We start from the raw sequence: 15422 nt of genomic DNA on the forward strand, positions 1-15422 counted from the left end.
TAGTGCTTTTGTAAATATTTCATTCTTTTTCATTACTTTTCTTTTTAAAAATATGCAAGGGTACATCTTTGTGAGAGCACACAAAGATTCCTTAGTGATAAGATTACTACAGAGTGTTTCTATTTCTCTTATAGTGTGCAAGAACAAAACTGTCTTATTATCTAAAGGTTCAAGTCCAAATTGCTTTGTCAAGCATTCAAAGCCCTCCTCAATGTGGTACCAACATATTTATCCAATCTTATCTCCCAGTAGCCCATAAATAAATTCTGCTTCATTCATGTTGTGTCTTCCAAATAGATCATGCCCAGACTGGTTCTACCTCTGGATGGTCCCTTCCCCAATATCCGCATCCCCACTGTCTCCATTCTTCAAGTAAAACTCAGCATCCACCCTTTTCACAAAAGCCTCCCCAAACATTTTGGTACATGGAGATATCTTAACACCTATAACAATAGTTTTATATCTGGGTAATATTTATTGAGTGTTTTTAAGCCCCAGGCTTTATATACATTATCTCCTTCCTTTTTTTTAAAAAAAGATTTTATTTGTTTATTCATGAGAGACACACAGAGAGAGGCAAAGACATAGGCAGAGGGAGAAGCAGGCTCCCTGTGGGGCACCTGATGCAGGACTTGTTCCCAGGACCCTGGGATCACGCCCTGAGCTGAAAGTAGATGCTCAACCACTAAGCCACCCAGGCATCCCTATATTACTTCCTCTGTCCCTACAACTATCCAACTAGATATTATTAACTCCATATTACAGGTGAGTAGACAGATGATCAGTGAGACTAACTTGCCAGACTAGTAAGTGGCAAAACTGTCTTTTAAATCTAGACAGTTTGACTTCCGAGCCTAGCTAGCTTTAACCTCTGGCTTGTGGTGCTAGTCTGGAGGTTTTCACCTTTTTTTTTTTTTCCAAGTAAGTGATTATTGTGCTTTAATCAAATGAAAATGTAACAAACAGACCTAAGAGGAGCTGCGCTGATGGAAGAAGTGGGGAGGGGTTCCCCTGGCTTCTCTATAGAGCCCTAAGCATCTAAAGAGCACAGTGAAAATCACAGATTCTTCCCAACCTCCATATCCTAAAATGCCAATAAGTCAGCTTCAGGGCCAACCTGGTGTCCCTCTTTCCTCTCAGTTTCTCAGACTCTGAACCATTTATTCCTCAGTTGTCTAAGCTGTTTCTTTGTGTATTTTTAAAAATATTTTATTTCTTTATTCATGAGAGACACAGAGAAAGAAGAGGCAGAGACACAGGTTGAGGGAGAAGCAGGGTCCATGGAGGAAGCCCAACGCAGGACTCAATCCCGGGTCTCCAGGATCAGGCCCTGAGCCAAAGGCAGACATTCAACTAAGCCACCCAGGCATCCCTAAGCTGTTTCTTTGAAACATTATTTCCCTTTAATGATATCTACATGGTTAACTGTATTATGTGATGGCTTATACCCAGTGCTTGGCAATTCAAATAGCTGCTGGTGAGACAAAAGTGTCCCCAGGATGGCTACACAGTTTGAATCATTAGGTCTTGGGATGCCTGGGTGGCTCCTTTTCCTTTGTCTTCTCACTTCTCTAAAAATATCTTGTTCTTTTATTAAGATGCTATACAAGCCCAAATCCTAACCATCCTTCTGAGTTACTCATCGCTGAGTGCTCCCATGTATATGTGCAATGTACATGTTAATACACTTCTGTTTATTTTCTGTTTCTTTTATCAGACTAATTGTCGGTCCCCAGCCAATGCACTTGATTGGTAGAAGGAAAAAAAGTGAAGTTTTCCCTCCTCTACAATATCCATCAAAAACTTAGTGGGGGGAATCCCTGGGTGGTGCAGCGGTTTGGCGCCTGCCTTTGGCCCAGGGCGCGATCCTCGAGACCCGGGATTGAATCCCACGTCGGGCTCCTGGTGCATGGAGCCTGCTTCTCCCTCTGTCCCTCCCTCAGTCTCTCTCTGTGACTATCATAAAAAACAAAACAAAACACTTAGTGGGTATTGTCTTTGATCTGACAGTTCTTCTTTTAGAAATCTTTCATATAAAAAATACTTGCACCCATATGCACAGTTATATCAGTAGGGATGTTCACTGCAGCATTGTTTATAAGACCAAAATACTGAAACAATCTAAATGTTCATGTATAATGCATAGTAACAAATTAAATAAGTTAATAAATTTATTAAATAAGCTATGTTTATATTCCCAGAATGGAAAATTATAATTCGACTAAAAATGTTTAAAATATTTTATTTATTTATTCATGAGAAACAGAGAGAGAGAGGCAGAGACACAGGCAGAGGGAGAATCAGGCTCCATGCAGGAAGCCCGATGTGGGACTCGATCCCAGGTCTCCAGGATCACGCCCTGGGCCGAATGTGGCGCTAAACTGCTAAGACACCTGAGCTGCCCTAAAATTTTTGATAGACCAGTATGCACTGGCATGCAAAGATTTCCAAGATATATGATTACGGTTTTTAAAAAGCAAGTCAGCTTTTTAATATGCATTATATAATCCGATTGTGTAAAGATACTATGTATTATATGATCCCATTGTGTAAAGCCAAAAATTCTATATAATCTAGTATTATCTGGTTAAGCAGTTAAGCACATTGTTAACAGTTCTTTCCTGTGAGAAAGGAGCAGGATTGAGAGTACATATGTACGTGAAAGGGGACTTGGCCTTTTTTATCCTAATATGTGAATGTATTACTTTTTATAACAAGTATATATTTTTTGTGTATTACTTGCTTAATTAAAGTATGGTTTTAAAAAAAGATAATATATTGGGGCACCTGGGTAACTCAGAGGTTAAGCATCTGCCTTTGGCTCAGGTCATGATCTCGGGGTCCTGGGATTGAGTCCCACATTGGGCTCCCCATGGAGAGTCTTCCTCTGCCTAAGTCTCTGTGTCTCTCATGAATAAATAAATTTAAATAAATTTAAAAAATAAAAATAATAAAAATAAAAAAGATGATATAACATTTAGGCTTAGGTTGAGGATAATGGAGGGGAAAAATACCCTAGACTTTGGAAAAAAAAACATGTGCCAAAGGTAGCATACAAACAGGTGTCTTGAGACTCCTCTGTTTAACTCCAACTTCTGTTAAAATACCATGTACAGCTCTAATCTCTAGTATTTTCTATGATATGTAATTTTGGGCACAATTTTAAGAAATACATAATCCATGTTTAGCATCCTCTCCCAGTAGGTCCTGTGTGACTACCAGACTGGAGTGTTCTTTTCATTCCAGCAGCAAAGATTCTGAGGTGCTCTGGAAAAGAGCCTGAGCACAGAGGCAGGAGCAGCACTCTTTAAGGGGAGCTGAGAATCAGAGGAGAAACTGGGCCAGGAGAAAGGTCTAGGATCTAAGAGGTGATCCTCCCACAGCTACAGGGTTAGCCACAGAGATGGCTTCCCAAGTACCAAGGGTTCTTATTAAACTATCCACAAAATGTTGAACTAGAGGTTATCTCTATAAAACCTTTTCTTTGAGGTCCCTGCTTTCTTGGGTATAAGAGTATAAGATACCAAAAATGTAAACACATAGGTTGTAATTCTTAATTATGCTAACTGCTATGAGAGAAAAAAAAAACATAGAGTAGTCAATATTTAGGTAGAATATTGAAAGACCTTGAGTCAGAAAAGACAGTGTGTGGAATGGCAAACCCAGGGTATAGGGAAGGGGTAAGGGGGGGTGGGAATTGAGCTTGATCAGGGACATTTGTGCTGGGAAGCCATCAGAATCCCAGTGGGTAAGGGCCACGGTCCAGTTCATATTTTAAAACAGGTAACTGGGGACTTCGTTGTAGAGGTCAAGATCCTCATGGGCTTCCTCAGACTTCCCAAGACCATTCTAGTTACAAGATATTAAAGAAAAGATTGTCCATAGCTTCAAGGGTAAGCTGAATCCACTCATAAAAAAATGAATGTATGATTTGTGCCCCAGTGGTTTGTGCCTTCCAAATGAAGGTAAGGAAATGGGAGGAAGGAGCCAGATCAATTTAAGTCATCCTGTCTCTTCTATTCACCCCCACCCTCTCCAAATGTCTCCCCTCTCTTAATTCAGCACCTCAGAAATGTCAGATTCCCAGTACTCACTCTGATCCATCTCCCTTCTTCTTCTGTCAGCCAAGGACCTTCAACTAATCAGTATTAAGATTCCAGACCTAATTGTGTCTCTGAGCATTTATAGTCATCCTCCTAGAACCTCTTCTCTCAACCTGAGTCGGTAGGGCGAGGCTGCTGTTTCCTCCTCCTCCTTGGACTCTTCCTGCTCTTAATTTCCCCGTTGTTCCAGGTGCATCTTCGCATAAGGGAAAGAGCTTCCGTCCTAAGCCTTTTTAAAAAATTGCTGAGGGATTTGTTTCTGTGCCCTCCTTTTTAAGCTGAGAAGACTCAAGTGATGTGGAAGGCAAAGCATAGCTTGATTTATCCCTTTGCACTTCTGTCACTTTAAGGCTTGGAACCCAATTCGGTCTAAACCAGCTCAGTCTGGTGTCAGGAACTGCCAGATAGTCAGTGTCCAGATGGAAATGCATTAGGAGCATGCTACCCTCAGGAAGGTCATTCATCAGTTGTCATGAAAATGAGCTTGAGTGGATCCCTGGGTGGCTCAGCGGTTTAGCCCCTGCCTTCGGCCCAGGGCGTGGTCCTGGAGTCCTGGGATCAAGTCCCACGTCAGGTTCCCTGCATGGAGTCTGCTTCTCCCTCTGCCTGTGTCTCTGCCAATCTCTCTCTCTCTCTCTCTCTCTCTCTCTCCTGTCTCTCATGAATAAATAAATAAAATCTTAAAAAAAAAGGAAATAAAATGGGTTTGAACATCCCATTAGGACCTGGCAAACTTTGCCTCTTGAAAAGCAAAATATGTTGACATGGTGAATTATGCCATTGATTAAAAATGAAGTTGATAGGGGTTCCTGGGTGGCTCAGTCAGTTGAACATCCAACTCTTGGTTTTGGCTCAGGTCATGATCATGAGATCCAGCCCCAGATCGTGAGATCCAGCCCCACGTTTGGCTCCATGCTCAGCAGTTAATCTGCTTGAGATTTCCTCCCTTTCCCTCTACCTCTCCTCCCATTCTACTATACTCTCTTTCTCTAAAATAAAGAAATAATTTTTTTTTTTTATGATAGTCATACAGAGAGAGAGAGAGAGAGAGGCAGAGACACAGGCAGAGGGAGAAGCAGGCTCCATGCACCGGGAGCCCGATGTGGGACTCGATCCCGGGTCTCCAGGATCGCGCCCTGGGCCAAAGGCAGGCGCCAAACCACTGCGCCACCCAGGGATCCCCTAAAATAAAGAAATATTTTTTAAAAATAAAGTTGATAAAGCTTCCAATGACAAGGGGAAATGTCTATTAACTGGTAGGCAGGTGGGGGTGGGGGGAGGAGAGAGAAGCAGGGTACAAAAACAGTGCAGCTTATCTCAATGGTGTAAAAAATGTTATTACATAGATAGACCCATTTTTAGAAGATGGAAGAAAATATAAACTGTGATTGTTTAAGAACAGTGAGATTTGGGACATCTGCGGGGCTCCCGATTTAGCGCCTGCCTTCGGCCCAGGGCTGATCCTGGAGACCCAGGATCGAATCCCACGTCCGGCTCCCTGCATGGAGCCTGCTTCTCCCTCTGCCTATGTCTCTGCCTCTGTGTGTGTGTGTGTGTGTGTGTGTGTGTGTGTGTCTCATGAATAAATAAATAAAATCTTAAAAAAAAACAGAGCAGTGAGATTGTGAGTGATTATGATTTCCTTATTTATACTTTACTGAATTAAAAAATTCATGATGGGAGGTTAAGATGTTTTTAATCAAGGAGGAAAAAAATGTTTTTAAAAGAAAGTGAGCAAAGGGATAGGAGGACCATGACTGGAAATCGGGACATGTGTATTTTATCTGACTGACAGTGTAAAGAGAGAAGCAGAAGTATTTAGTCAACACTCCTGGAGGAAGAATTCAGGTTTCGTGAAGAATAGTGATGCAGAGAAAACATAAAGCTATTAACACGTTCACTGATCATTGTCAAGGGTATGTAAGAGGTGCCTAATTCCCTGGATTAATCTGTGTGATTCATCAAAAATTCCGACACCTATTATAAACAAAGCTCTCTGTCACATCCTCTGCCTTTTTTTTTTTTTTTTTTTTTTAATGTGCTTGAGTGTATTTAGGAAATGGTCCTCATTTGGATACACTAAATTTGCTCATTACTAAGTGTTTACTGAACACCTCGGGGGATTTATTTTATTAAAAAAATACTTTGGCTCAGAAAAATAATACTTTTGTTGTTACTGGTGCAAGAATCTCTTGTATTAGAACTATATGCTCTATATAAGGAAGGTGGAAATAAAAAAAACTCTTTGTAATAAAAGTCCTAACTTCTATTGAAGATATTTCAAAAATAGATGTTTTTTAAAAAAGATTATATTTATTTATTTATTTGAGAGAGAAAGAGCACAAGCAAGGGGGAAGGACAGAGAGAGAGAGGGAGAAGCAGACTTCTGGAGCCTGACATGGGGATACATCTTAGGACCCTGAGATCATGACCTTAGCTGAAGGCAGGCCCTTAGCTGACTAAGCCACCCAGGTGCCCTAAAAATAGATTTTTTTTAAATGGTAAGAGTAATATACATTTTGATAAGTTTCCTTCCTGTTATTTTGTCTATGCTGAAGTGGGATTTTTTTCCTTAGTAGTAATCACACTGTATACTCAGGACAGGACCTGCTTAAAGTGTGAATTTCCATATAAAACAATTTGCCATCTTATTTGAAAATACAGCTTTAGCAGTATAATGATTTTTGCCTTGTAAAAATAATCTTTTATGCCTCAAATTTTATTTATTTATTTGTTTATTTACTTATTTGGGTGAGGGCTTGGATGAGAAAAGAAGTTATTCCAAAAATAATCACAATATTATTATCCAGGTTAACCAAAGAAATTTCATTTAGTCAACTTAAGAGCCTCATGAAGACAGTGTCCTAGAGTGCGTAGGTGGCTCAGTCAGTTAAGCATCTGCCGAGGGCTCAGGTCATGATCCTTAGGGCCAGTGATGGAGCCCCTTGTAGGGCTCCTTGCTCAGCAGGGAGTCTGCTTCTCCCTCTCCCTCTGCTTCTCATGCTCTGTCTCTCTCAAATAAATAAATAAAATTGTAAAAAAAAAAAAAGACTGAGCGTCCCAATTTCTCTATGACTTTTGATGCCTTCCTTCCTTTGTTTTACAAATATTGAATGCCTAGAATACTGATGGCACCATATTAGAAGTTTTGAGGCACACAAAGTGATCTTTAACCCCAAAGAGCTTGTAATCTATTGATGGGGAGAAAACACACACAAATATCCTCTACAAAGGAAACTGCCTTTTGTAACTCAAAACAGTGGAGGTCTTCTAGACAGGAGCTCTAGAAAGGCTTTGTGAAATGTGAGCAGCCACCAACAGATGAAGATGATTTTAGAGAGAGAGCTGGTGTGAGAAAGGCATTCTAGGCCAAAGGCCTGACAGCATCAGCAAAAGGGGAGAGCCCGGAAAGCCAGGCCTTCTAAAATAGGCAGAGGATGGGGATCCCTGGGTGGCTCAGCGATTTGGTGCCTGCCTTTGGCCCAGGACGTGATACTGGAGTCCCGGGACTGAGTCCCACGTCAGGCTTCCTGCATGGAGCCTGCTTCTCCCTCTGCCTGTGTCTCTGCCTTTCTCTCTGTGTCTCTCATTAATAAATAAATAAAATCTTTTAAAATATAAAATAAAAGAGGCAGAGGAATTGCCTGCAGCAACCAAAACTCACTTTATAAAGCAATTGTCTTTGGTAGGGAAAAAAAAGAAAGAGAGGCTTGAGAGTTTCAAAATGGTAAATAACAGAGCTGTTTTGCCTTCACTGCTTTAGAAACTAGTTTTATAGCTGAAAATGATTAGTTTTAAAGCCTACACATCACTGATCAAATTGAGCTTTTGATTACCCCTAGCTTTTTTTCATACTACCACCTACATCAGATCCTTATACATGATTGTCATACCCACCTGGAATCTAGCTAAGCAATTATATTCGGCAACTAATTTTTTAATTAAGTTAGAATCTATTGTCAATATCCATCATGGTATTGCAAATCATGTTCACTGACTGATTATATTATATTCTGTTTATAAATTTTTCCCTAAAAGATAAATGCCTAATATAGTCAAGTTTTAAATTTGGTTTCCAGAACAGAAAAGCTTTTCTACCATAGAATTATCTCTATGTTAATAGCAGACTAACCTCTGCTAGGGTTAATCCACCAGATTTGTCCCATAACAAGAGAGCAAGCTCTGAGGACCCTTAACTCTAAAATAAACACAGAAAAGACCCACTATAATCCTCTCCCTGCCTCCAAATCCTTATGTGTGTCTACTGGGTTCTCCACTTGAAGATCTTGCAGTCACTTCAAATTTAACATGTTCAAGGGCAGCCCTGGTGGTGCAGTGGTTTAGCGCTGCCTGCAGCCTGGGGTTTGATCCTGGGGACCCTGGATTGAGTCCCACATCAGGCTCCCTGCATGGAGCCTGCTTCTCCCTCTGCCTGTGCCTCTGCCTCTCTCTGTGTGTGTTTCTATGAATAAATAAGTAAAATCTTTTAAAAAAATGAAAAAAAGTAACATGTTCAAAATTGAATCTGTTAGTCTCACCCATCCCCCAAATTCATATTATTTCTTACTCATCCTGGTAAATATTATAAAACTTCATTTGTTTTTTGAAACCTTCTGTTTGACAGCTGTGTGACCAAATGGACAGAGTACGGGTTTCTGAGTTAGAGAACTGGTTCGGGACCCTGCTCTGGTCTTCCTGAGATTTGGTACTTACCTGACTATAAGCAAGTAAGCCTTAATGAGCACCCAACTCCAATGTAAAATGGGGCTGATAGCAGAGCCTACTTCACAGAGCGGCTTTGAAAATCAAATAGATAGTGTTTGTGAAAGCCTTAAAGTGCTGTACAAACATTGGCCGATTGTATTTGGTAATAATGGTAATATTTATGATCCTTCAGAATGTGAGATTCACACTGAATGAAAGAACATGTCAAGATGTGCTAAGCTGCCCAAAGAGACATTCAGGACCATGGAGGAATTTGCCATAGCCTAGTTCAGCCCAATCTCACTCAACCTGTCATCACTCCTAGCTTGATTATTCTCAAGGGGACTGAAAACATATATGACCTGAACTGATTAGTTCATACCCCTGCTTCAAACCCACCAATGGCTTGCATTGCTTCATGGTCCAAAATCTTCACATGGTGATAGAACATGGTCACCTGACCAGGCTGAGCCCATTTTCTACACTATCCGAATTACAACAACATTTTCCTTCACCTATGAAATTACCTGGAAGTCAAGTAACTCCTGGGATCCCCTTCCCAGAAGTCCTAGATCTTGTACCCTAGAAGTCCCTGAGGTTGCTTACTTTTGTGCACAAATTGGCTCTGCTCTCTTGACAGCTGGTGCCAGCTTGGAGAATAGGAACTCAGCAGCAGTCTTTCAAGGATGGGTTGACTGGCTCTGCCAGGCTAGAGGTTCTTGTCCAACCCTAGAATCCGGGGAGGATTGCAGAGGCATTTAACTATATAGCTAAGAGGGTGTGGCAGGAGGGGTTAATAAGATCAGCCTGGCCCACTGCCTGGGTCAGCTCCTCAGCCACTGCTGTGGAGTCTTCCATTCTCATCCAAACAGCCCCTTCCTGGTTGTGAGTTGCACCCATCTTGTCTCTACCTGCCTGTCTGACCTCAGTCTGGACCACCCAGGCCGTCAAACTTGTTTTAATGAGTAAACATCCTAGGGGAGTTAGTCATGGTTGGTCTCCTAATACCTCTTTTTCCAGGTTGTTCCTTTGCCCCTTGAAAATGATGGAGGAAGAATAATGGAGGAGTTATGTCTAAACATCTAAAACCTAGTGGAGGGAATGCCTAATCCTGCCACCAACAACCCATAAGCTTTTCTGGCCAAAAAATATTTTTATTCTTTTTTTTAGATGTGTTAATCCCATAAATTATGCTACAACCAAATTTTGTTACTTCTTCAGGCTGAATATAATCTAGCTTCCTCTACTTCTTTTTATTCTAACCACCCCCCCATCATGAGTCCAGTTCACTATCACTTCTCCTAGACCACTCTATCTCCTAACTGGCTTCCCATTGCCACTCTTTGAACACACATACAACTAGCTAGAGTAATCTTACAGAAAAGCAAAGATTATCATATGAGTCCCTTGCTCAAATTCTTCTGTATCTTCTTATTCCTCTTAGAGTAAGATCCAAAAGACACAATATGGTCTTGCATGTTCTAACTCTGCTTTCCTTTTCCTCATTCTCTCTCTGTTGCAGCCAGTCATTCATTTGACAAATATTTGTCAAACATCTGTTGAAGGAAAAGGTAGCCAGTGTGAGTGGGGTGAGGTTGGTGGGGGGAATTATTGGACGGAGGGGTCAGAGAAGAAAAAGAAGAAGCCAAACCCCACTGGCCATATAAACTATGATTAGGAGTTTGGGATTTCCTCTGAGCTTTCTTGATTCCTTGGGCATCTGTTTTCTCCCTGTCCAGCACCTTACATGCATCCTCCTGGAGTATTTTCCCATCTTTATTCTCCTAGCTAATGACTCCTCTTTCTTTAGAACTCTAGCTTAAGCATTCCTTTCTTCTGGATAACTTCCTTCATAAATGCTCTCATAGTCTGCATGCATCTCACTTGTTCATCCACAAAGATTTATTGAGTGCCTGCTATGTGCCAGGCACTGTTTTAGGTTCTGTGGATAAATTAAACAGACTTTCATCAAATTAGAAAGGAATGTTTAGGATGACATGACAGGAAATGTGGTTTATATAGTATACCCAGAATCTGTCTTGGGGGATTCCCTTGAGGGGCACCTCAAGGAGACAGCCATCCTTTGGAGAAACAAAGATACAGTGAGCATCTTTAGGCTTTGGGCTGAAAGACATGTCTTCTGAAGATGTAGTAGGCCTGAGAAAGTAGCAATTTCAAATTAATTACAGGCACTGATTTTGGACCTAGCTGCTTCTCAAATGGACAGTACTATGAATTCCAGAGTTTATGTACTTAGAAACAGTAGTGATTTCCCTAACCAATCCCCAGGACACATGGCTTTTAGTGGAGTAGACATACGGTTATTAGTGAAGAGTGTCTGTATCAAGCACCACTGGAGGCTCAAGCAAGTTGTTAGGGGCTGCTGCTATTTCCCAGATGGAATTCTGCAACCCCAAGTGTTGTCTGGAGTGATTCCTTTCAGATTGTTTAAAAGTTTAGATGGGCAGCCCAGGTGGCTCGGTGGTTTGGCACCTGCCTTCGGCCCAGGGCAGGATCCTGGAGACCCGGGATCAAGTCCCACATCGGGCTCCCAGCATGACCCTGCTTCTCCCTCTGCCTGTGTCTCTGCCTATCTGTGTGTGTCTCTCTCATGAATAAATAAATAAAATCTTTTTAAAAAAAGTTTAGACAAAGAAAGTCTTTTATGGATTAATTTCACAAACACTTTTATTGAGATTTTCCATTAGCATGGCCCTTAACTAGATACCAAAATGCAGCAGTAAATAACAGACATAGTTCCTATACTCATGGAACTTATATTCTACCAAGGTAGATACTCATGGAACTTGTATTTTACCAAGGGAGATAGACCTCTCAGAACTAACTACTTAGCTCCAAGTGAGCAATGAAGACTGTTCTGAAACCGTATTTCAAGAGGACCTCATCGGTCTGGAGAAGGGTGGAGGGTAAAGACAGAAAAGCTCCCATGGGAAAAGAACTTTCACTTTGTTTTATAGATGTTGTTGAATGGTGAGGAGCATTTCTTGCAAAGGGAACAGCTGTAAAAAACACTCTGAGGTTGGGCAGCCCGGTGGCTCAGCGGTTTAGCGCCGCCTTCAGCCCAGGGCGTAATCCTGGAGACCAGGTATCAAGTCCCACGTCAGGCTCCCTGCATGGAGCCTGCTTCTCCCTCTGCCTGTGTCTCTGCCTCTCTCTCTCTCTCTTCCTCTCTCTCTTTCTCTCTCGAATGAATAAGTAAAATCTTAAACACACACACACACACACAACACTCTAAGGTGGAAAGAAGCAGGTGTGAATCCCCTAACATTTCTGAGAGAAGGTCAGTGTGACTAAAGTACCTTGAGCAAAGGAAAACATAAGATGACATGAAGGTCAGAGATTTTGTTTTGGGGTTGTGGCAATTGGAAGCCATTAAGGGTTTTAAGTAGGGCAGAAAAATGTCAGATTTGTATTTAAAAAGATCATTCTGACTTTAGGGTGGAGGAACAATGGTCAGGGGCAAAGATAGATGGAAGGAAACCATGGGAGACCCCTGAAGTGAAACAAGAAAGAAATAATAGAAGCCTGGACCAGGGTATTGGCATTAGAGGTGTTCTCAGTGAAGGATGCTAGAGACATTAGAAGGTAAAACTGACAGGCCATGGTGATTGATTGGATATGTGGAGTGAAGGAAAAGGAGATGTTCTGAGTCTTAAGTTCTCTAGGTTCATGTCTCTGGGTGGGTAGTGATGCTGTTCTTCAAATAGGAAACACTGGATGAAATTGAATTTAAATAAAAATTTTTTAAAAAAGGAAACATTGGTTAAGGACCAAGTTTGTATGGTCAGAATAAGGGTCAGGTTCAGGATTAGTGGTGGGGTTTGAAATGCCCTTTAGACATATAACAGAGAGTCTGATTAGGCTGTTGAACAGATGAATCTGGAGCTTAGAAGACAAGTCTGGATTCAAGACATAGGAAGATAGTCCTGGAAGTCGAGGGCTTGGATGTGTACACCTGAGAAAGACTGTAAAGTAAGAAGAGCACTAGGACAGATCTTTGAGGAACACCAGCATATAAGGGTGGGTAGAGAAAATGGCCCTGGAGGGTGAACAGCAGCCAGAGAGGTAGGAGGAAAACCAGGAGGCAGTTGTTCCAAGAAGCCAAAGAAAGAGTATCTCAAGAAAAAGGAAGTCCTTATCAGTATGCAGTGCTGACAAGCCATCAAGTGACATGAAGTCTGAAAAGTGTCCATCAGCTTGTGGTATGGAGATGCCTGGACCCTGGGGAAAAATATTTTGATGGAGAGATGGTGGGAGAGAATGGATCTAGTGAATGTGGACAGAGTTGGGATGGACTTCCTTCCTTTTGCCAGGCTTCATTTTCATTATTTTAAAAGTAACTAGCAAAGGGAGAAATTCAGGACACCAAGAGGTAGAAGCCAGTTGAAGAGAATTCTTTCACTGTCCCTTTATTTTCTACTAAAAACAATATTCAATAACATTTAAATATTACCCACCTTTGGGGTGCTCAGCTGGCTCAGTCAGTTGAATGTCTAACTCTTGGTTTTGGCTCAGATCATAATCTCAAGTTGGTGAGATTGAGCCCTGCATTGGGCTCCAAGCTCAGTGTGAGTCTGCTTGGGATTCCCTCCCTCTCCTTCCACCCCTCCCCCAGCTTCTGCATATTCTCTCTCTCTCTCTTTTCCCTTCCTCCTTCTCTCTCTCTCACTTGAATACACACACACACACACACACACACACACACACCACTTTTGTTTCAACCCTCTGCAAATGAGATGGGTTGTTGTTTTTTTGGGGGGGTCTGTTTTGGTTTTTTCTCTCTCTCTTCTTTTCCAAATATCCGAGTCCATCTGGATCTCTCACTTTATGGGAGAAAACACAGGGTTTCTCACACTGGGTGATTTCTTCAAAGAGACAGTAGAGGCAGATTTATTTGTAGATATAACATTGCTCTAAACATATTCCCTCACTTGAGCCCATGGCTGGTCTTGTACTATTTGTGATTTTAACATGAAAGAGCAAGTCGGCATGATTTGGGTAAAAATTTCTTTTTTTAATAAAGATTTTATTTATTTATTCATGATAGACACAAAGAGAGGCAGAGACACAGGAAGAGGGGGAAGCAGGCTCCCCCCAGGACCCTGGGATCATGACCTGAGCCAAATGCAGTCACTCAACTACTGAGCCACCCAGGCATCCCTGGGTAAAAATTTCTTACCAAAATTCTGAAGCAGTGTTATATGTTCCATTTGGAGCAGCAGGAGAAATTTGCCATCTGAGAAAGATACAGCAAATATTGGTTTAACTTGCTCTTGTTTTTTCCAAAGAAAGAAAAAACTTCTTACCTAGATGGTATTAGGAGAACTGTAGGCCTACAAGGGGGAATTTGACCAAAGGGTACCCAAATAACAACTCTTTTAAGAAGTTGGTTGTGAGGGAAGGGTAGCATCTGGAGAGGCCAAAAGAGAGCTTTCCCTTAATGGAGGAGAACTAAGTATGATTAGGTATTGATAGGAAAGAATGAGTAGGAAGGGAGTGGTTAAAAGATGTAGGAGAGAGAAGGAATAGTCCAGGGACCTCAAATTCAAATGCCCAGGGGCCTAGCTAGGTAACCTAAATGCGTGAGGCAGTGGGATGTGAGAAACAGCAGAGGAACTGCAGAGACTGGAGCATATGGGCTCCTTCTGAATATTTGCCTGAGGCACAGGGGATTCTGGGGGGTGAGGGTACTGTTCTTGATTATGATACTAGTGTGCATACAAATGTATGTGTTGATCAAAACTTGTGGAATTACACACTAAAAAAGGATGGATTTTACCTTTCATTTTTCATTATTGTAAGTAAAATTATTTTTTTATAATAAATTTATTTTTTATTGGTGTTCAATTTACCAACATACAGAATAACACCCAGTGCTCATCCCGTCAAGTGCCCCCCTCAGTGCCCGTCACCAATTAACCCCCACCCCCCGCCCTCCTCCCCTTCCACCACCCCTAGTTCGTTTCCCAGAGTTAGGAGTCTATGTTCTGTCTCCCTTTCTGATATTTCCCACACATTTCTTCTCCCTTCCCTTATATTCCCTTTCACTATTATTTATATTCCCCAAATGAATGAGAACATATGTTTGTCCTTCTCCGATTGACTTACTTCACTCAGCATAATACCTTCCAGTTCCATCCACGTTGAAGCAAATGGTGGGTATTTGTCGTTTCTAATGGCTGAGGAATATTCCGTTGTATACATAAACCACAGCTTCTTTATCCATTCATCTTTAATGGACACCGAGGCTCCTTCCACAGTTTGGCTATCGTGGCCATTGCTGCTAGAAACATCGGGGTGCGGGTGTCCCGGCGTTTCATTGCATCTGTATCTTTGGGGTAAATCCCCAACAGTGCAATTGCTGGGTCATAGGGCAGGTCTATTTTTAACTCTCTGAGGAACCTCCACACAGTTTTCCAGAGTGGCTGCACCAGTTCACATTCCCACCAACAGTGTAAGAGGGTTCCCTTTTCTCCGCATCCTCTCCAACATTTGTGGTTTCCTGCCTTGTTGATTTGCCCCATTCTCACTGGTGTGAGGTGGTATCTCATTGTGGTTTTGATTTGTATTTCCCTGATGGCAAGTGATGCAGAG

At 41.7% G+C, this 15422-nt stretch overlaps 1 protein-coding gene across 2 annotated transcripts in view; it reads right to left on the reverse strand.

Moving 5' to 3' along the window:
• TGM7 (transglutaminase 7) overlaps positions 1 to 8907 on the reverse strand; it is a 28115-nt gene extending 19208 nt beyond the window's left edge. For both annotated transcript variants that reach the window (XM_072808370.1, XM_072808369.1), the window contains exon 1: positions 8817 to 8907. The gene's annotated coding sequence lies outside the window, so the exon portion shown is untranslated. The remainder of the gene's footprint in view (positions 1 to 8816) is intronic.
• Positions 8908 to 15422: the final 6515 nt, after the last annotated feature.

The sequence above is a fragment of the Canis lupus genome, chromosome 32, assembly GCF_048164855.1.
Source record: "Canis lupus baileyi chromosome 32, mCanLup2.hap1, whole genome shotgun sequence".
Classification (NCBI taxonomy): domain Eukaryota; kingdom Metazoa; phylum Chordata; class Mammalia; order Carnivora; family Canidae; genus Canis; species Canis lupus.